At 38.0% G+C, this 22,059-nt stretch overlaps 1 pseudogene across 1 annotated transcript in view; it reads right to left on the minus strand.

Moving 5' to 3' along the window:
* Positions 1 to 22,059, minus strand: part of LOC143854843 (uncharacterized) — a 29,506-nt pseudogene that overhangs the window by 5,517 nt on the left and 1,930 nt on the right. The window contains exons 2-7 of the transcript XR_013237603.1: positions 10,294 to 11,801; positions 8,673 to 8,888; positions 7,947 to 8,176; positions 6,354 to 6,428; positions 3,632 to 3,703; positions 147 to 245 (exon numbers count right to left, since the gene is read on the minus strand). The product of XR_013237603.1 is annotated as an uncharacterized LOC143854843 (transcript). The remainder of the gene's footprint in view (positions 1 to 146; positions 246 to 3,631; positions 3,704 to 6,353; positions 6,429 to 7,946; positions 8,177 to 8,672; positions 8,889 to 10,293; positions 11,802 to 22,059) is intronic.

Raw genomic sequence — 22,059 nt, forward strand, 5'->3', positions numbered from 1 at the left:
ATCAGATAGAATTTAACTAAAGATTCGCTTCCAGAAAATTTAGAAAAGCACAATAAAAAACAAGTTTACACAACTTCACTAAAAGCCTGCTCGTGCATAAACAATATTTCTGTTGTCAACCCAGGAAACAAAAATGGTCCAAGTACCTGAATATCACGAAATGTTGCCTCTTCAATGGTTAATTTAGAGGCTACGTCTCCAACTTGCTTGTACTTCTCTTCATACTTCTTAGCCAGTGATTCAGCCTGAGAATTAGCCAAGCAACAGTCAAGGAGAAGAAGATACAGTTTATTGTAACTCCAAAATAATTGAAGTATTTACACAAAATAAAATAAAAAATCAATAAAATGAAAACTTATAATTTTACATATGCATCCTATGTAATAAAATCTATAAAACATGGTTTTCAACAAAAAACCAATGCGTGCAATTGTATTTGATGATAATATGGAAATTAACTTATTTAGTGATTGCATCTATGTCAACAATGTAGACTCAAAATTTAAGACAACTTCAAATAGTACAAAAGTGATCAGAGTCATAGCTGAATTGTGGTTGTAATAGTTGGTGGTGGCAGTAAGAGGAGGTTTTGAAAGCAAAGCTGGAGAGGATGGAGAAGCCAAAGCGGGGGAACCCATGAGATCTGAATGTGGCTAATCCTTTGTAGAAGATTTCTGATACAAATTTCAAAACATTGGGGACTCCACCATTTGAACAGCTTTTTTTTGCCACTAAAAAAACCAATAAAAAAAACCAAAAGTTGGATGAGCACATTGAAATTTGCAGGAAACTAGTCAATTTTGGCGTGCACTAAACTTGAGTGCACCTCTATCAATATTAACTAGGTACACCAAGAATTGACTCTTTAAGATCACGTCAACGGGGATCAACATTGGATTGCAGTAAATGAAATTCCCTAAAGCCCCTAATAAAATAAAAATGTGGGAATGGCAACAGATTTAATTAGACATTCCAAATATACAAAAAAATATTATCGCCTCATGATGATTTTTCGGAAAATGATTGTTTTTTTTTTTTTTTTTGGAATGGCTAAAATTGAAGAAGGTTCACCATAATTGTATATTATGCTTTACTACTGTTGAAGAGTATGTAAGGGTAGTTTAGGTATTATGTGTATGATGAGGGGTATTGTAGTCTTTGTACACATGTTGCCCTAGTTGGGCCTATATATACATCATATTACATGATAGAGCTCTTAAGTGGAGACTCTCCATCCTCTCCATTCCTCTTCTTCTTCCTCTCTAACCTTATCCCCATTTCCAACATGGTATCAGAGCTAAGATCCTAGGGGCCAGTTAGAAAAAACAGAAAAAGAAGAGTTTTTCTCATCACCATCTCTCATTCACGTTTCTCTCTCTTCCCTAATCTCATTCTTACATGGAATCCTGAAGACGCGATGAGACAAGACATGAGACCCCCCACCACACACCCACACACACCCCAACCATCTGAAGACGCGACGAAACGAGACTCCCTCCTCCATGATTTTCCCAAAACCCCTTTTGGGTTCATCCTCCTTACTGCATCCCTAAACCCTACATCCATTACCTTACCCCAACCCTAAATCTGTGAGCCCCACACCCTAAATCCATGAAACCCTAACCCTAACCCCTAATCCCTAATCCCTAACCCTTCTCTTCTTGTGAGTTCCTAAACCCCACCCTTTCTTGTAAATACCATTTGTAAATCCATCCCTCCAAAACAAAACAAAAACCACAAAAAGATCCTTTCTTTTCTCCATCCATTTATTTCTTTCTTGTTCTACATCCATAAATCCTTTTCTTTTTTTGGCCCTAAATCCATTCCTTGTCTTCTTTTCTTGTTCCTTTCTTGTTCTCAATCCATCAATCCTTTTTTTTCCTCCATTTTAGTTCCTTCTTGAGTTCTTTTCAGTTCTCTAAATCCCTTTCTTTATGGTCTAAATCCTTTCATTTTTTTTCTTTATTGAGTCTCATCCCCCCGTCCACTCCATCCTACTCTTTGTTTTCCTTAACTATATTCGTTGTATTTCATGGCCTTTATTTTGATCTCAAAGGTGCACACCAAGTGTTTGGTGAAATGTCCGAGAGGTGTTGTGCCTTAAAGTTGTTCTTTTCGTTGCAACTTGAGGGGGAGTGTTGAAGGCCTCATCTTGTTCCTAGGATGAAGTGTGGTCGTGTTGTCATTTTCGCATGTGTTTTCTTCACCATTCTTTGTTCGTAGTCTACTTGGTTGGTTGGTTGGTTCTTCGCGTTGTTGGACTTGGATAGTTCCTTCCACGCTTGGAGTTGTTGCTGATCTTGCTTTGCGAGTCGTGTTTTTTGATGATTCTACATGGTAAGTGTAGTTGCTTGGCATAGTTTTACACCTTTGTTGTTGTTGTAGTGGTTCGCATTGCAATCCACCTTGTTGGTGCTTCTACACGTGTGTAGTAGCCTTACGTAGTTTTACGCATTCCTTGTAGTCGTTGTGGTTTGCGTTGCAATCCACGTTGTTGGTGGCTAAATGCCCGGTCATTAACGTTGCTTTCAGCTTTGTTGTTTCTCCAGGCGATGTGATGTGTGGGCGTCGTTGGTTGGCTATTGTTGTGCGATGATTTTCTATCTCCCTTTTGTTGGTTCCTCTCACCTTTTTTGTGATTGGACTTTTCTTCTACTTGCGATGTGTTGTTAACCTTATCTCTACTTGTGCTTCGTCATTGCTTGTGTACGCGCCTTTGGTGTGCGTATTTTGTTTGTGCTTTGTTGCTATTTCCCTGCCGAGGCACCTCCGTTTGATCGTTATTGGCGTGCAATTTTGATAGCCGTGCTCTGATTCAGGGGGAGGCTCTGTGGTGATCACCCTGACTGTAGTGCTAATTCAGGGGGAGCTCGTTGTTTTGGTGGCCGTTGATCTCGTTGTGGCCATTGTCCCTTTTTTATTATGTATTTCACTATGTATTCACCAGCTTGAGGGGGAATGTTGTACCAAGCTGGCTGTGTGTATGAGTGATAATCATTTTTGTTATATGGGTTTTATAGTTGTTTGTATGGGTATTGTAGTTTTCTTTATACCAAGCTGAAGTTCCATAGTATGTACACTCCAACTTGAGGGGAAGTATTGAAGAGTATGTAAGGATAGTTTAGGTATTATGTGTATGATGAGGGGTATTGTAGTCTTTGTCCTATATATACATCATATTACATGAGAGAGCTCCTAAGTGGAGACTCTCCATCCTCTCCCTTCTTCTTCTTCTTCTTCCTCTCTAACTATCCCCATTTCTAACAACTACAAAGTACAAACATACCAAACCAAAAAGTGCTAATAAGTAGCTCTGAAAACCGGTCTCAATTCTCAACATGCATTATTGAGCATAGACTATCACAATCAACAAACACTCAACAGGATCATCATTTTTTTTTCTCGAATGGCACTCAACAGGAACATCATGTCTCGATATAAAATTACTCCTACGACTTCAATACTGAAAATTTTCAAATTGAAAACTCCACAATTTAAAAACTTAGATAAATATCAAGTAAGAAAGAATATCAATACATAAAATATCTAGAATACATATTATTCCCATTGGGCCAAAACAAAAGAACTGCCAAGAGAGATGAATGATAGAACTAGGAATAAATAACAGTACCTCGCGTCTATCAGCAGATGATCTTTCAGTAATCTCATTAAGTCGATTGTCACACCTGCTCTTGTATAAAACCTGATACCAAAAGAAAGAACTAAACAATCATTCGAAGAATATTTCGCCTCAACATGAAATACAAGTCCTTGCTCGCGAAGCTCCATATATTTAGAATTGTAAAGCAATGGGTACAAGCACATATAGCAGCTGGGTATCCTTGAGTCATGCCCAATCATGCACAGAAAGTGGTCAAATAATAAAAGACAAGGTGAGTTCAGCTCATTATCAGAACATGGTGGTGTGAATATCAGTTGCCAAAGGAGAATCATAAAAAAAAGGACAGATCGCACACACCAAGCAAGTCTCTAATCTAAAGTTCTAACTAAAGAGTCTTGCCACCTCATTAGCTCTCTCAATGTATGAAAAAAAGGAAAATCAACCCGTGTACATAGATCCAAACCTTCACCAATAATGTGTACCAATATCCAAGGGCCAAAAGCAATTGCGCTTGAGGAATCAATTTCAACCCAAATCCTGTCATCCAACTCATTGAAGAGGATGAGGAGGCTGGTAAGCAAGCTCTCATTTTGGCTTCATTGAGTCCATCAACCCAGAGGAGCAGAAAACTACTTTCAAATATAAACTTTTAGCGCAAGTAAAAGCACTCACCCCAGCGGAACCCACATCATGCAAATAACTATCATCAAAATTAAACCTGACCGTGTTAGGAGGCACTATCAGAATTGCACTGTTTTTTTTTTGTTTTTTGAAATGGAAAATATGAGAGGTATATCATGCATTTTTTTCATACATAAGCCGGGATTAAACCTTAGACCTCCACTTTGAAGAACAATGCCTTGACCATTGAGTTATAGGGTCAATCCCTATCAGAATTGCACTGTTACTCTCCCTAGTAAATAATCAGGTATGATGCTCTCCCAATTTCTATACCATGTTGGGCCAACACCCTTCAAAACTCTTCTGTCATTAGAGCCAATATCCAGTAAATGTAGACGCAAATAGGACCCATATCTGGATATGCACTGAAATCAACCTTCAAATTATGACGAGGAACAAAACAGCGAGCCCTAGTTTCTTTCCCAAATCCATTGTTTTAAATTTCCACCGAAACCGACAAGAGACGACCAAAATGTTTTCGACTCCGTCCCCATCGGAACAATTGTAGAAAAAGAAAAACATAGCCAAACCAAAGCTTATATCATACCAAGATGTGTTACATACTTATATTTATATGAATTGAATAGGAACTACGGTGTATGTATTATGCATAAATATTTATATGAATTACATGTGAAATGTGGTAGCACTGAATAATCGACATCGCATGTCACTAGGTTTTTGAAGGTGTTAAACCATTATGGGTGTTTTTTTTTTGTTTACGTTATGATTTTTTAGTATGTATTTGCGCTTATTTTAGCACTTTTTGAAGTTTCATCTTAAATGTCCATTATTTGCATATGTTTCCCTGCGTTTCTGTAAATTTACAAGATCTTCATCAAAATTTCCGACCGAAACTGAAATGTTTTCGTTTCTACGCCGACAGAAATCGCAACCGAAACTGAAACTGATATTTAAAACCTGGGCCAAATCTATGAAACTCAAGACACAGCATCAATGTAGAACAAGCAAGTGTCAAATAAAAACATGTGAAACTCAATAAACAAACACATCCATGCAGCTAAATCTTAAAACATTGAAAGATATGTTATTATAAGATCAATAGATTTTGTACACATGCAGTGTTAGAAAATAAAGACGTAGATACAAAAAAGAAAGGGAAGTGGTATATCCGCCCCTTTTGATTACTTGGGACACCCAGCAGCAGTATATCCATGACTGCAGAGGGGCAGGTATACTTCACCTTAAAAGGATTCAATGGCGCTGATTGCCACGTGCACTGCTGCTGTGTGTCCCAAGTAATCAAAAGGGGCGGATATATCACTTACCTAAAAAAATCGTATGATTAGAATTAGATAAGTAGAGCTAATAGGAAGACATGATGCCTTACCATCGAGCATAATAAGCAGTTGTATAAAGACTTTCGGTTTGTTAGAGGCAGTGGCAACCAACTCGACGGGTTTCATGGCCATAACCAGTCCTTTTTCGTAAGTGAGCTGGCTTGAACCCACAACCTCATGGTTGCAATGTAGTACCTTCCAACTAAGACGAATGCTCAACCCAATAAAAACAAAAATATATCAAAACCCATTAAATCCTAAATACAAACCCTATGTCCTACACCTTTACCCCAGAGATGAAGGATCGAGAAAACAAGAGAACATTATGAAGATTCTTTCTCTTTCAGCTCTTAATAGATATGTGCCGACCCTTTGAGCCATGTTTGGGAGAGATAAATGTTCATACCGTTTGTCCTATAAATAATATATAAAAAAAGATTGGGTATAGTTGTTATAATAAATTAATAAGTATTATATGGCATGTGTCCATGAATAGCCGGCGCAGAATCTCTTAAAGACGTAGCGTACTAGTCATAGCCAAAAAAAAAAGTAAGAACTTCAAGCAAACAGCAACATGTCTCATTCTCTAAAATATCAGGTGATTTTAATGATCACAGAGATACTCTATGGGCCATATTAATCAAAACTTAAGGGTAACACAGAGAACTGCTTATAATAAACAATAAGAAATTCACTGCAAAATGTGTGTAGCAATGAAATGTTCAAAACAATAAAAGAAATCCACTCACAAGTTCTTGCATCTTAGTGCGGTAGAATTCCATCTTCTCTTTAGAATCAAGAATTTCCTTCTCTAATTCTTCAACCTTTCGTTTACAAAAAAATCGGTCGGTCAGGTTTCATTCCATGATGAGAACTTTCAATGGACACAAAAGGAAAACTTGGAAAAGGTAAGAACAGTAATGAAATACATGAACGCATGTATCATTCCCTAAGGAAAAGTGCTCACTAAACAATAAAACAATAATGTTTGGCTTAGAAAATCATCACCAAATGATGCAAATGTTTAGACATTGAATATTCCCAAGAATTTCAGTTAGAGACATTTTCCTTGAACACAATCCTCTTCTTGAAAAGAAAAATAAAAAAAAAAGAGAAAAATGATGAAGCAATTAACAGTTATGTACTAGAGTTAGGAAGCATAACATCTTTAAGAAATGTCATGTAGGTTCAGTGACAGGAAAGTTGTCTCCAAACAATAAAAAGAAGCGGAATATAGTAGAATTGACAGTTCATGCCTGGAGTATTTAGCTATCTTTTTTTTTGGATGGCATGTATTTAGCTATCTTACAGAAAAAACATTTTAATTTGCTAAATTAAGCCAGTAAAAGAACTATAGATTACTGGTAAGGACCCAAGACACCAACAAAGAAAATAAATAAATAAATATGAAAAGTAAATAAGTAGCAGTCACAGTTGCAAGAAATTAATAATCTAGATACCACCTAAAACATGAGAATTTTGGTTAATAGGAATACAGAAGGAACAAAAGATTTAAAAAACGAAAGTACTACAACAATCAACTCCGAAATGAAAATAATTCTCTATAGGCTGCTTCTTTCGGCACAAAATGGAGCATAAAACAAATTTTACAAACACTTTTAAATGGAAAATTGGGTGTAAAATCTGTTTGATGCTTATTTTACATTGAAAGAAACAGAGCCATAAGAAACTGTGAAAGAGAGAAAAAAAATAGAAAGTAAACGGCAAGTGAAAAAAAAAAAAAAAAAAATCTTCTACGGAATCATTTTGTTTCCATTTAAAAAAACGGCAACTGAAGGCTAGGGAGCAACGTCTAGTATGATTAGAAAGGTTAGACTAATAGACTGTAATCAAGTGTCGAATCTTCTATCTTTTTTGAGAATTAAGTGTCTGGCGCTGAATAGTGGGTGACATCACTAAGTATTGTCTAGGCTAAAGCTGTCTGATTCAACAAACAAAGACCTGGTTGTTTACAAGTATCTTAGCTTAGGCAATACATAATTTCAAAGAATTTCTTAAATATACTAACTAGCAGTCCAAACATGAGAATTTTAGTTTATAGAAATACATAAGACCAACCATTAAAAAAACAAAAAGAAATACATAAGACCAAAAAAATAAAAAAACAGTCCAAAGTAGTAAAAGATCAAGTGCAAAAAAGAACAGAAAGTATAGAATACATGGTCTTGCAACACGATCATATACACCTAAACAATCAGGAAACAAGTACGAACACATGAGAGCCTCCAAATGTCAGTGCAGTACGAAAAACCCATAGCTGGAATTGAAAACATGAAAGGAAAGAATGCTAAGAAAAAAAGCGATGAGTCAAAAGAAAGTACCTTTTTGTCTGCCTCTGTTGCCTCTTGGAACTTTGAGTTTAGTGCACTCTGCTCCTCCTTACTGAGCTGGTTTACAAGGTACTTTTCCAAAATCGGCACTCTAGACTTCTGCGGCATGGACTGACCTGCACCATCAGCCTGGGGAGGGACTGGAACTTGTGCAAGCGTTTGTGACCCAGTTGCAGGCGTTATAGGTAGCGTTCCAGGGATTCCTTGCCGTTGTGGGAAACCTAATAAAAAGAAAAGAGCAAAACAAAAATCAGAAATCAAGAACAAGCAGCTGTCAAACGACCAATTACTCCAAAAGCTTAAGCTGTTGGAGTTGGCATTATTTACTCTTTTATACTTCAACACTCCCCCTCACATGTGGCCCCTCTTTTTTAGGGTTGGCCTACATGTGGCACACGTGGCACACGTGGCCCCTCTTTTGGGTTGGCCATTACAAGTGGATTTTTTTAATATCAAGGAGTTTTGAGCCCGGGCACCTTTGCTCTGATACCGTGTCAAACGACCAATTACTCTAAAAGCTTAAGGTGTTGGAGTTGGAGTTATTTAATGTTTTATACTTTAACAGAAGCATCTTGAGAAAGGTAAAGCTAGAACTGATACAACAAGAAAGAACAAAGATCCCCGCAAAGTGGTTTAGATTTTTATAAGCAAGTACCCATAAAAAAGGGGGTATATGAAAAAAGAAAAAACAACGATAATTATTTGTCCGGAAAATACCAGGAGAGGGCTGCCAAGCTGCACTGTGATACGCAGTTGCGGGTTGAACTGCTGTAGGGAACAACTCATCAAAGCCAATACCGCTTGGGAGAACTGCAGGAAGAGGACGCCCTTCTCTGTAGCGCTCCATCAGATAGAGTGCAGTACAGAACTCTCTCAGTGAAAGCATGCTATCATTATCCTGGTCAGATATGTCCCACACCTGCTTTAAGACCTCTGTCAAGTGCAGATAGAAATTGCATTATGAGAATACCATAATTTGATGTGATGACAGTGTTGAGAAACTAAATCTAGAGATACATAATTACTGACATCCCAAATATATATTATTGAGAATAAACGGGAAGAACAACAAAGTACTATGTGATAGTCTCAAAGTTCAAGCAACATGGAAGACTGAAGACGAAAAAAGAAAAAGCAAACATTGAAGAAAATAAAAGGAGACATCTCAACTTCAAGTATTGATGATCTATGTCACAAATATCGTTCTCAGGAATTTCTCGGCGAGGGAAAATACCAGGATATATTAATTTTTTTTATTTTTTTGGGTTTATATCAGGAAAAAATGCTAAAAATAAAATTATTTTAAAATATAAAAAATAAAAATAAAAAATATCACATAAATGTCGGGATAATATCGTGATATTATCGTGACATTTTATGATAAACATTAAAATATCACTATATTTTTTAATATCTCGAGATTGTTTCTGGACTTTGTCGTTTTATCAAAATGCCGAAATAAAAACGCGATATTTTGAAAACATCGGAGATACTTGTGACCATGGTTTCAAATTTCAGTTTCGTAATGTGTTTCGGTTCTCACAGAAACCATGGTTTCAAATTTCGGTTTTGTAATGCGTTTCGGTCCTCACCGAAATTTTGAAATTTCGGACGAAATCCAACGAAATCGAATAAAGCAATATTTTATCGCGTACAAAATTTCGGGTAAATATTTTATAATGAATAAAATCCTGATTTTTTGGTGATATTCTTTTTCGAAATTTCAACCAAAATTTTGTAACGTTTCGGGTTTACCCGATTTCGGTTTCGGTCTCGACCGAAAGCCGAAATTTCGGATTTTGGTCGAAATTTAAAACCATGCTTGTGACATAGTTGATAATAACATCACATGGTAAGTGTAGCACATTCAATGTACAATCTTTTATGCTCTGTTTGGTTGCTAGTAAAAATTTTATCCTAGGAGCTTTTTAATCCCAACAGTTAAGTCAACGGTATTTGCTAGGTTTTTTTTTCCCCTACAATTCTTTAAATTCCCGCCAAAATTTAGGGGTTTAATTACCAAATATGGGAAGGGAGGAGAGAGAGGGAAGAGAGAGAAAGAGAGAGGACATCATTCCCTAGGAAAGAAAAAGAGGGGACAAGGAGTCCATGTCATACTCATAAGCAATCATTACAAGAGTGGGATTAAAAAAATTCTAGTGCTTAAAGGCAACCAAACATGGGATGGGACGAAAATTTTACTAAAAACTTCCTAGGTTTTAAATTTTACTGGCAACCTTAAAGAATTAGTTGGAAGGGTACATTTTTTCATCAAATCAAAATTTTCACTTTAAGAAAAGCTCGTAAAAAGCTACATTTAGAATAAAGCAACAAATACCTCTGGGCAGTCTCCAACTCAAGAAAAGATTCCGTGCCTGATCACCGGCAATTTTCCCATCTCTGTCTGTGTCTACCGTCACAAATACCTTAGTATACTTTTGAATATCAGATTGAGTGATCCTAGGCCATGGAATCTGGGACTGGCTAGAACTAGTATCAACAGCCCCAACTGAAACACCAGATCCAGCTAATCCTGGCGTACTGTGAATTGCGTCAAGTTGGTTCTGTTTAACCAGTGACGGAGTCTGTTGAAGCTTGTTAGTACCGATTGACGTTGTTGTCAATGTACTCAAAGGATCAAGTGCGCCCTGCTTAACTGGAGGTTGAGGCCCAGTAGTTACTGGGACGACAGTGGCAGATGAGTTAGATATGTTACTTGAAGAAAACGTCAATGTAGAAAAATCTTGCTTTGGCTGAGACGGAGTCGCAGAGAAGACATCCTCTCCAAAAATTGAGTCAGAAGAAAAACCATTTCCAGAGACAGGCAACGCCTTAGAATCCTTAGCTGTGGGTTGGAGTGACGAAAAGACTAGATCTTGTGATTTTACTCCAGCTGATGCTTGTGGTCTAGGTGGTAATGAAGGTGTGGGACCAGAGGGTGCTAATCCAAACCCATCTTGTATCATGGAGAGAGGACTAGTCCCTCTATTGGGGGTTTGTGAAGTTGCCCCCATTGACATCCCACTCGGCCTCGCACCCAACCCAGTTGAGATATTAGATCCAACCGGGTTAGGAGGGCGTGGTCCCGCCATACTGCCCAATCCTTGACTAGCACTCTGCATTGGAAGTGAAGAAGCACTGTGCGTGGCTTGAGGCGGCCTCATGAACTGATTGTCTGGCGAGGGGAAAAACTGCTGGTTCATACCCGCATTTGGAACAACCTGTGGACCTCTGAAGCCAAGATTTTGATATACAGGTGGTAATGAAGGTGTGGGACCAGAGGGTGCTAATCCAAACCCATCTTGTATCATGGAGGGAGGACTAGTCCCTCTATTGGGGGGTTTGTGAAGTTGACCACATTGACATCCCACTCGGCCTCGCACCCAACCCAGTTGAGATATTAGATACAACCGGGTTTGGAGGGCGTGGACCTGCCATACTGCCCAATCCTTGACTAGCACTCTGCATTGGAAGTGAAGAAGCACTGTGCGTGGCTTGAGGCGGCCTCATGAACTGATTGTCTGGTGAGGGGAAAAACTGCTGGTTCATACCTGCATTTGGAACAACCTGTGGACCTCTGAAGCCAAGATTTTGATGTGCAGTGGGTGCCACGGCACCCATCTGAGGGCCAGGTAGTGGCATCGAATTTACCTGAGGTGTAGGTGTGGGCCCTGAATTTATCTGAGGAGCCGGAATTTTCGCAGCAGCTGGACCAAATAAGGCCGCCTTCACAATATCAGGTGATAGTTCTCTCCCACTTTGTGCCACTGTAATAAGTTTCAACGCATTATAGAACTCTGCCCGACCAAGGAAACCAATCCGGTTGTGATCAGCATGCATCCATATCTGCAAACAACCAGAAAGACATTATAATTCAACAAAAGCAGCAACAACAAGAAGTCACTAAAATAACCCTCTCACGGTCAAAGGCAAAACACTAAACACTAAGTATATCTAGGTCTCTCTCTCTCTCTCTCTCTCTCTCTCTCTCTCTCTCTCTCTCTCTCTCTCTCTGCATTAAAAAGATCTATGAAGCACTTCACATGAATAAGATTCGAGAAAAAAAAAACGCAAAAACTTTAGTACACTTCCTTTGTTGATCAGGTCCAGAAGACGAGAAGTTTTGTAAAAGTTCAAAACTAAAACAACAAATATAAATGTGAGAATTTTTTACACTGAGTCTTGATTTTCAATGTAAATGCCCTCTTCCTTTATTAGATACTCAGCCAACATGATTTGCTAGGGAATGAAGTAGGGTTAATACCCACTATCAAGGTAAAACCTATCTTGATGGAGTTTAAGACCTCCTGTTTTAGACACTAATGATGGGTTTGACTCCTTTCCACTCTATGGATTCCATTGCTTACACAGTTAGCCTTTTGGGCTTTTTAATAGTTTCCCTCACTTCAGTCACATGAACATTAGACAAGTTCAAAATATGTATGCATCAAGAAAAGAAGGAGGTGATGATGATGAAGAAGAAGAAACAATGTATGTACATATGACTTCATACTTAGTTTCATGCTCAACTTCATGAAGTTGCTTGAAGTCTCGTGGTGATTCCCTTGTGTATATAACATGGAGGCCAGGGATTCAAACTTCAACCTTGACCATTTTTTTTTAAAATATGAGTAGGCTGAATGTAAATATCTAAGACAATGACAATACTATTATTGAAAGTGATTTGAGAAGTGCACTACTAACCCTCTCAAACCAGGACGACTTTCCTTGGATGGTATAACAATGTGGGTGATAATTTCAGAACCAGCAAGAGCCCATCTCTTGGAATTTTCTACATGCTTACAGAAAGAGATAATTGCCAATGTCACAAATATCTCTGACATTTTCAAAATATAACGATGTTTTGATAAAACAACAAAATCTCGACACGTAAAGAATATAAACTAGATGGAATCCAATCCAATGAATTGAACATGCAGGTCCGGTATATCCTGCCAATACACACGCAGGTCCAGTATATGCTGCCAATAAATATTTTTGTAGGTCCGGTATATCCTGCTAACCTCCGTTCTTGTTGTAGCTATGAGAGGATTTTTGGTAGGTCTGTTATAAGTTATAAGTTATAACACGTAACACCCATTCTTTTTGTAAGTATGAAATGATTTTTTTGAACCGGTATATCCTGCCAACTTCCGTTCTTTTAGTAAGGAGGTGTTGCTTTCTGTTCGGGTATATCCCGCCATTCCTTTTGTAAGTATGACTGTGTCAATCTTTTCTTTAAAACTGATATATATATATATATATATATATATATATATATATATATATATATATATATATATATAGAGAGAGAGAGAGAGAGAGAGAGAGAGAGAGAGAGAGAAAAGTGTAGCTACACATACGTGTAGCTAACTTAGCTACACCGACGGCTTAAAATACAGTGGGCCCCACATTGTTTGGGTGATGCAAACCATTCATTTGATGGGCCCTCATATAGATAGGGTGTGCCCAAAAAATCAGCTCCATAGGATCATCCCAACCCTACGATTTATGGAGGCAAAAATGGACGTGTAAAAACCTTCACAAATCTGTCCATTTTTGCCTCCACAGTTTGAAGGGTTGAGATCATCCAATGGAGCTAATTTTTTGGGCACACCCTATCAATGTGAGGTCCTATCAAATGAATGGTTTGGATCACCCAAATAATGTGGGCCCACTGTAATTTAAGCCGTCGGTGTAGCTAAGTTAGCTACACGTATGTGTAGCTTCACTTAACTCATATAGCTTCACTTAACTCATATATATATATATATTGATATTCCATACGAAGATTACATGAAGAGTGGACCAAGAGTCCCTCATGAATACGTCACATGATGAAAAACTATTCAAAAGCTATTCCATTTACATTCCCCCAAAAGATGAAAAACTTTCCAAAAACAATCCAAAAGTAGCATTCCAAAAAAGATGAGTAAGACATTGAAATAAACCGTTGCTATCTTTGTCGAAGATCTTTACTAGAGCACCCATAGTAGCATTTAAAAAAAAACATGTGCCGTCTTCCGCGAAAATCATGAAAAAAACACCTTCTCTGTCAATCTACTCATCCTCATCCGGTCCGCTTCATCGCAGTCTTTCCTCCACTGAACGAGTACATTCTCTATGGCGGCAATCTTGTTGTCCTAAACAGTCATTCGTGTAAGCACCACATTGTGTTCTCAAGCGGGAAGAACTGCTACATGATGAACTCTTCGGTGACACCTTACCCTTGAGGAGCGGCAAGTAGACCAAGTTTCATCTTCTTCAGTGACGCAACATCAATAGGAGGGGATGGATCCTTTGTAACTTTGTCGTGAAGGGGTACTTGAAAGTGCTCAAATATGCAAGTAAGGATCATACCGAAAGGTAGAGACGTTCTATTTCAACCTATGACTTCACTCATGTAACAGAATATTATGTTGGCAACATTGATTTTTTGATGGGTAATGAGGAAATAGAGGATGAAGGCTTCGAAAGGGCGCACGACGTCAAAGGTTCCAAACGAGGAGTAGTAAGGTTGTGGGCAAGGATTTTGTGAAGTATTCGAGCCGTGTGTTTGAGGTGTTGTGAACGAACATCAAGTTCAGGATCATAATCTATACAAATAGAGGATAAATAATAGCTTCATTAAGACCATAATTTCCAGTTAGGTCTTCGGCCCAAAAATAAACAAGTTCACCAGTCTTCGATGTCCATGATTTCACAGAAGAGTTGCCTACTCAGTTTAATGAGAATGGAGTTTACATTGGACTTAAGGGTCGAAAAGTCATCAGAAAGATGGGCATAAAGCAAATGTATCAAGTCCGGATAAATCGGTTTCTTCAAAGCTAATATAGAGCTCTAACCTTGAAAATAAAAAAGGGACTGATTTCATAACGATGCAATGCGGGAATATTTACATACCGTCCGGATAAGATCTCGCGAAACCCTAGTTCATGGTAGAGCCTTTTCGCTTCGTCGTTTATAAAGAAACGTGATTGAGCTTGAGAACCCCGCTTTCTCCCTCCGACTTTCGAATGCGTAGAAGGCTGCCCTTTCCCTTCCCGTTTTTGGGGGGCCATGGTGGAGGAGTGGATGGAGGGTAGTGGCTTTTGAGGGTTTGGGGGTTTGAGGCGATTTTCTCCTTTCCCTTAAGTTTTGAGGCTTTCTACTCGACGATTTGGTTTGGCGAGTGTGGAAGACGAACTTAAATAGGAGGTCGCTTTCGATTCTAGGGTTTTTTTTCTTCTTAAAAAAAAGAAGCAAAGCAGAGTCGAATATGGATTCGGTTTTCTACTACTGTTTTGATCAACGTCGACTCTAGAGTCGCCTCTAACAATACTGGCCGCTTGCGTCAGCAAGGTTTTTTTGGAAAAAAAAAAAGGGAAAGGGAGTCGACTCTGGCGTCGACTTTGAAACTACTGTTTTGATCCAAGTCGATTCCAGAGTCAACTTTGAAGCTACTAGCTGCCTTTGATGCCCAAAAATGCAACGAAGAGTCGACTCTAGCGTTGGCTTTCAGACTACTGTCTTGGTCGATGTCGATTTCAGAGTCGACTTTTAAGCTACTGTTAGATTATGGGGGACTCTGGAGTCAACTCCCAATCTTCTGTCGAATTTCATATACCTGATAGCTAAACAGAAGCCTTTAGAGTCGACTCTGTATTTTACTCAGGGAAAAAAATTCAGTTACATTATCAAAATCCCTGTCAATTACAAACTCTCTTAAATATCATACTCTGTTGAATTTCATATACCTGAAAAGTAAACAATGAACTTCGAATTTTCATATACATTCAGTTACATTAAAAAATTATAGAAATTAAAGTAGTGATTCATATGTTCCTTTCATCTACATTCAATTACTGAAAAGTGAAAACAATCAACGACATTTCCTTTCCATCTATAATGTTGGCAAAGTCCTATATACTAACACGCCCATACATACCCTTTAAGAATTCATCGACTAGAGTTGTTCTTATCGCAATAATATCAGCCTGCTTGAAGTCAAAACTTTCATCTTTGCTCAGGCAATCCATTTCTTTAATAACAAAAAGCCTACAGTCAAAGCTGCAAGAAAGGAAGACTACACGAAGTTAGAACTGAACATATTTCAAAGTTATAGGAACCAGTTCAAATTAGTTTACATCACCCGTTTTTTTGAATGGGTCGATGAGCAGGTTCATCCACTTGAAATGCACTTATATCTATATTTTTCGTTTCCTTGAGGAACTTCTAAAGGTAATGAACCTGTGAAGCATCGATCAGTACGTAAGGGTTTTAAAATAAACAAGATATTAAAATAAGTCTTTAGTACTTACCACGGGCATCGCCATCGCAAAATATATTGCGTGTTCAAGAGAATTGTAAACTATGAAGCATTCCTTAACCATAACCAATTCTACCAGGATCCAATGCTTGGGGACATTCATGGGAATGAGGAATCTTCTTATATCTGAAGGTGGGATTTCCTGTAGACATTGAACGTATTTGACAATTGTCTCAGGACAGGCATAGCTGTTGTCGGATATACATTGCTGTACAACGAAAAGGAACAATGACACAGTATGCAATTTTATAAATAGAATCAAGGAATATATATCGATTTAGTCTTACGTATAAATGGGTAGAAATGGCAACGCATGCCCATCTTTCTTCTTTTGTACATGTATCTTCATCCCTCTTGTTTATATAATCAGTGTAAACGTTGATAACCTACTAAATAAGACGTATGTCAGTAGATTAGATTTAAAAGTAACAGTCAATGTCATGGCAGTTAAGTTAATTTAATGTCTGACTTACGGGAGAACTTAACCACCCTCGATATTTCAAGATTGTCTCGATGTCTTCCTTGCACATGTAATAGCTTAAACTTTCAACGACCTTGTCACTGCAACACAACCATATGAATAGAGTTAGGAGCTGTTGCTACAATAAATAAAGTTGTTGATGCATGGCATAAAGTTGTAAAGAAGCTTACCAATCAGAAATTGCCCTAATAGCTTTGATCTTATTTAGCAATAACACCTTGTTTCTTACTTTTCCATATCACCAAATTTCCTCCATCAAAGGTATAATACCTTCCCAATTAGCATTACAAAATCTGTCAACACTTAAGCGGTTGTTTGGCTTGAAAATAATTCCTCGACTTATACCACCATGTAGATATCTTAAAATTCTACAAATTGCATTATAATGAGAACCCAAGGAGCGTAAATAAATTGACTCACTACACTCACTGCAAGACGTCAAAATCAATGAGGGTCCTCAAATAGCTCTCCCCTGATTCTTCAACAATTTGACATTTGGATCCATAATATCACTAGGTTTAGTACCTAACATCCTTGTCTTAGGCCATCAAAAATCACCCTTTTCTTGATGATCCCATCTCCACCATTCAATTCAAACCAACTGGGGGTTAGGTGGCAAGACTATCCCTTCCTAGCCAACCACAACCCAACACCCTCTCTTTTGATCCTATCACATCAAAACCAAACCATCAAGGCCCTTAGATCAAAACCAAACCATCAAGGCCCTTAGATCAAAACCATCCGATCATAGCCCTACAACCCATCAACCCTTTGTTGTTCCCAAAATACCCCTCCCTGAGCCTATAAATAGGACCCTCTACCTCCTCATACAACACAACAACAAAAAATCCAAAAAAACTCAAAAAACCCTCAACCCCTCTCATCCTAGAAATAAAATCAAAGCTATTGGGGCGCTTTCTCATTGGTAAGCTTCCTTACAACTTTATGCCATGCATCAACAACTTTATCCAATGCATCAACATCTCATAATACTACTCATATGGTTGTGTTGCAGTGACAAGGTCGTTGAAAATTTAAGCTATTACATGTTCAAGGAAAACATCGAGACCATCTTGAAACTTCGAGGGTGGTTAAATTCTCCCAAAAGTCAGACATTAAATTAACTTAACTGGCCTGACATTGACTGTTACTTTTAAATCTAATCTACTGGCATATATCTTATTTAGTAGGTTATCAACGTTTAACATATTATATAAACAAGAGGGATGAAGATACATGTACAAAAGAAGAAAGATGGGTATGCATTGCCATTTCTACCCATTTATACGTAAGACTAAATCGATATATATTCCTAGATTCTATTTCTGAAATTGCATACTGTGTTATTGTTCCTTTTCGTTGTACAACAATGTATATCCGACAACAGCTATGCCTGTCCCGAGACGGTTGTAAAAAACGTTCAACGTCTACAGGAAATCCCACCTTCAGATATAAGAAGAGTCATCATTCTCATGAATGTCTCGAAGCATTGGATCCTGCTAGAATTGGATATGGTTAAGGAATGCTTCATAGTTTACAATTCTCTTGAACACGCAACATATTTTGTGATGGTGATGCCTGTGGTAAGTACTAGAGACTTACTTTAATATCTTGTTTATTTTAAAACCCTTACGTATTGATTGATGCTTCGCAGGTTCATTACCTTCAGAAGTTCTTCAAGGAAATGAAAAAAGTAAATATGAGTGCATTTCAAGTGGATGAAGCTCCTCATCGGCCCATTAAAAAAAACGGGTGATGTAAACTAATTTGAACTGACCCTATAACTTTGAAATATGTTCAGTTCTAACTTCGTGTAGTCTTCTTTTCTTGCAGCTTTGATTGTGGGCTATTTGTTATTAAAGAAATGGATTTCCTGAACAGAAATGAAAGTTTTGACTTCAGGCAGGCTGATATTACTGCTATGGGAACAAATCTACTCGATGAATATTTAGAGGGTGTGTCACTATATAGGACTTTGCCAGGAAAGGAAATGTCGTTGATTGTTTTCTGTAATTGAATGTAGATGAAAGGAACAGATGAATCACTACTATAATTTCTGTAGTTTTTTAATGTAATTGAATGTACATGGAAATTCGAAGTTTATTGTTTTCTTTTCAGGTATATGAAATGCAATTTAGGATGATATGTAAGGGAGTTTGTAACTGACAGGGATTTTGATAATGTAACTGAATTTGTAACTGAATTTTTTTCCCCTGAGTCGAATACAGAGTCGGCTCAAAAGGCTTTTGTTTAGGTATCAGGTATATAAAATTCGATAGAAGGTTGGGAGTCGACTCCAAAGTCCCCCATAACCTAACAGTAGCTTAGAAGTCGACTCTAAAATCGACTTCGACCAAGACAGTAGTCTAAAAGCCAACGCCAGAGTCGACTCTCCTTCGCATTTTTGGGCATCAAAGTCTTGTTGTTGCAAGCAGCCAATAGCTTCAAAGTCAACTCTGGATTCGACTTGGATTAAAACAGTAGTTTCAAAGTCAATGCCTGAGTCGACTCCCTTTCCCTTTTTTCCAAAAAAACTATTGCTGACGCAAGCGGCCAGTATTGTTAGAGGCGATTCTTGAGTCGACGTTGATCAAAACAGTAGTTACAAAACCGATTCCAGAGTCGACTACGCTTTGCTTTTAAAAAAAAACCATAAAATCAAAAGTGGACCAGGATGAGGATGAGTAGATTGACAGAGAAGGTATTTTCTTCATGATCTTCGCGGAAGACCGCACATGTTTTTTTTAAATGCTACTATAGGTGCTCTAGTCAAGATCTTCGACGAAGATCGCAACGGTTTATTTCGATGCCTTACTTTTGGATTGTTTTTCATCTTTTTTGGAATGCTACTTGTGGATAGTTTTTCATCTTTTGGGGGAATGTAAATGGGATAGTTTTTGAATAGTTTTTCATCATATGATGTATTCATGAGAGACTCCTGGTCTACTCTTTATGTAATCTTTGAATGGAATATCAATATCGGAAAAGTGCGCGTACTCGGTCGAGTAAATAAGCTTATCTACTCGGTCGGCTAAAAATAGTGGGCGCCCACATTTTTGGGTGATCCAAACCCTTCATTTGAAAGGTCCTTACCTAGATAGGGTGTCCACAAAAAATCAGCCTCATAGGATCATCCTAACCCATCCAAATGTGGAGGAAAATGGACAGACATAGTTTGTCCACAAATCTGCCCATTTTCCCCTCGACTGTTGGATGGGTTAGGATGATCCTATGGGGCTATTTTTTGTGGACACCTATCTAGGTAAGGACCTTTCAAATGAATGGTTTGGATCACCCAAAAAATGTGGGCCACCATTGTTTTTAGCCGACCAAGTAGATAAGCTCATCTACTCGACCGATTACGCTCACTTTTCCCTATCAATATATATATATATATATATATATATATATATATATATATATATATATATAGAGAGAGAGAGAGAGAGAGAGGAATAAGAGTGTGCGGTCGAGGGCCTAAACACATGGGTACCACACTTTTTGTAGTGATCGAAACCATTCATTTGCAAGGCCCCATCATAGATAGGGTGTGTACAAAAAATCAGCTCCATTGGATCATCCTAAACCCTCCAAAAGTGGAGGGCAAAAATGGGCAGATTTGTGGCAAACAGTGTCTGTCCATTTTGCCCTCCACTTTTGGATGGGTTAGGATGATCCTATGGAGCTGATTTTTTGTACACACCCTATCTATGATGGGGTCTTGCAAATGAATGCTTTGGGCCATCCTAACAATGTGGGCCCACATGAGTTTTTGGCCCTCGACCGCACCTAAAATTGGTGCGGTCGAGCGCACTCTTATTCCTCATATATATATATATGAGGAAACTGTTGGTGAGCTTAAGCTCACCAAACTTATGGTGAGGTAGCTTGCCCAATCACATGGGGGCCCACTTTGTTAGGATGATCCAAAGCATTCATTTGAAAGTCCCTTACATAGATGGGGGGTGTACCAAAAATCAGCTCCATAGGATCATCCTAACCCCTCCATTTGTGGAGGACAAAAATGGACAGAAACAAATCTGCCCCATTTTTGTCCTCCACAAATTGAGGGGTTAGGATGATCCTATGGAGCTGATTTTTGGTACACCCCCTATCTATGATAAGGCCTTGCAAATGAATGGTTTGGATCACTCCCCAAAATGTGGGACCCATGTGATTGGGCAAGCTAGCTCACCATAAGTTTGGTGAGCTTAAGCTCACCAACAGTTTCCTCATATATATATATATATATATATATATATATATATATATATATTTGTCAGTTTAAAAAAAAAGATTGACACGGTCATACTTACAAAAGGAATGGCAGGATATACCTGAACAAAAAGCATCACCTCCTTACAAAAAGAACGGAGGTTGGTAGGATATACCGGTTCAAAAAAATCATTTCATACTTACAAAAGAATGGGTGCTGCATGTTATAATAGACCTACCAAAAATCCACTCATAGCTACAAAAAGAACAGAGATTGGTAGGATTCCAACAAAGCCTATCCGAACTCTAGACAAATCACCAACCCCAATGCCTTAGAATTCTTCAACACGTGAAGAATTATTCCCATAACATAAACAGAGCTTGATAAAGAAAATGGTTATCAATTTCATATCATTTCAGTCGAAACGGTCAAAACGTTTTGGCCAGATCCAAAAAATGGAACGGAAACACTTTCTGTTCCGTTTCGGCCAGAATTTCATTTCGTTTCGTCCTTGTTTCGTTCCGTTTCATCCCTGATTCATCTGTTTCGGCCGAAGCACTCATTTTTTAGAAGAAAAAAAAAACAGTTTCGCCCCTTAACGACTCTTTAGCCGTTTGAAGGGTATTTTCCATCATTTTTCCTCTCCGAACATGAAAACACTATATAAACCCACCTAAACTTTATATAAAACCATCTAAACCTTATTAAATTTCTTTCTTTTATTTATGTAAAACAATAAATTTAATGTTTAAGTAATAAATGTGTTTTTTTAGTTAAATTTGGTTCGTATGATAGTTTCTTATATTTTCTAGCAATTTTTCATTTTCTTAGATTTTTTAAGTTTTAACTATTAAAAAAACTCTGGTTGTAGCATCTTTTCCAAAACAAAACGCTTCCTAAATAGCCGAAACACCAGAACATTCTGTTCCACCGATCAAAACGGAACGAAACGGAATCGATAACTAAGTTTCCTTGTTTTTCATCACCTTCTAGTGGGATGGACGGTATTGGTAAGCCCCGAGGAATCTAACGGGTGTGAGACTAAAAAGATCCACCGAGGAACTAGCAGTGAGTGCATACTAGAACCTAGTGAGAGGGG

This window comes from Tasmannia lanceolata, unplaced genomic scaffold (assembly GCF_043159265.1).
Source record: "Tasmannia lanceolata isolate RefF3 unplaced genomic scaffold, GAP_Taslan_0.1 ptg000020l, whole genome shotgun sequence".
In the NCBI taxonomy this organism is placed as follows: Eukaryota; Viridiplantae; Streptophyta; class Magnoliopsida; order Canellales; family Winteraceae; genus Tasmannia; species Tasmannia lanceolata.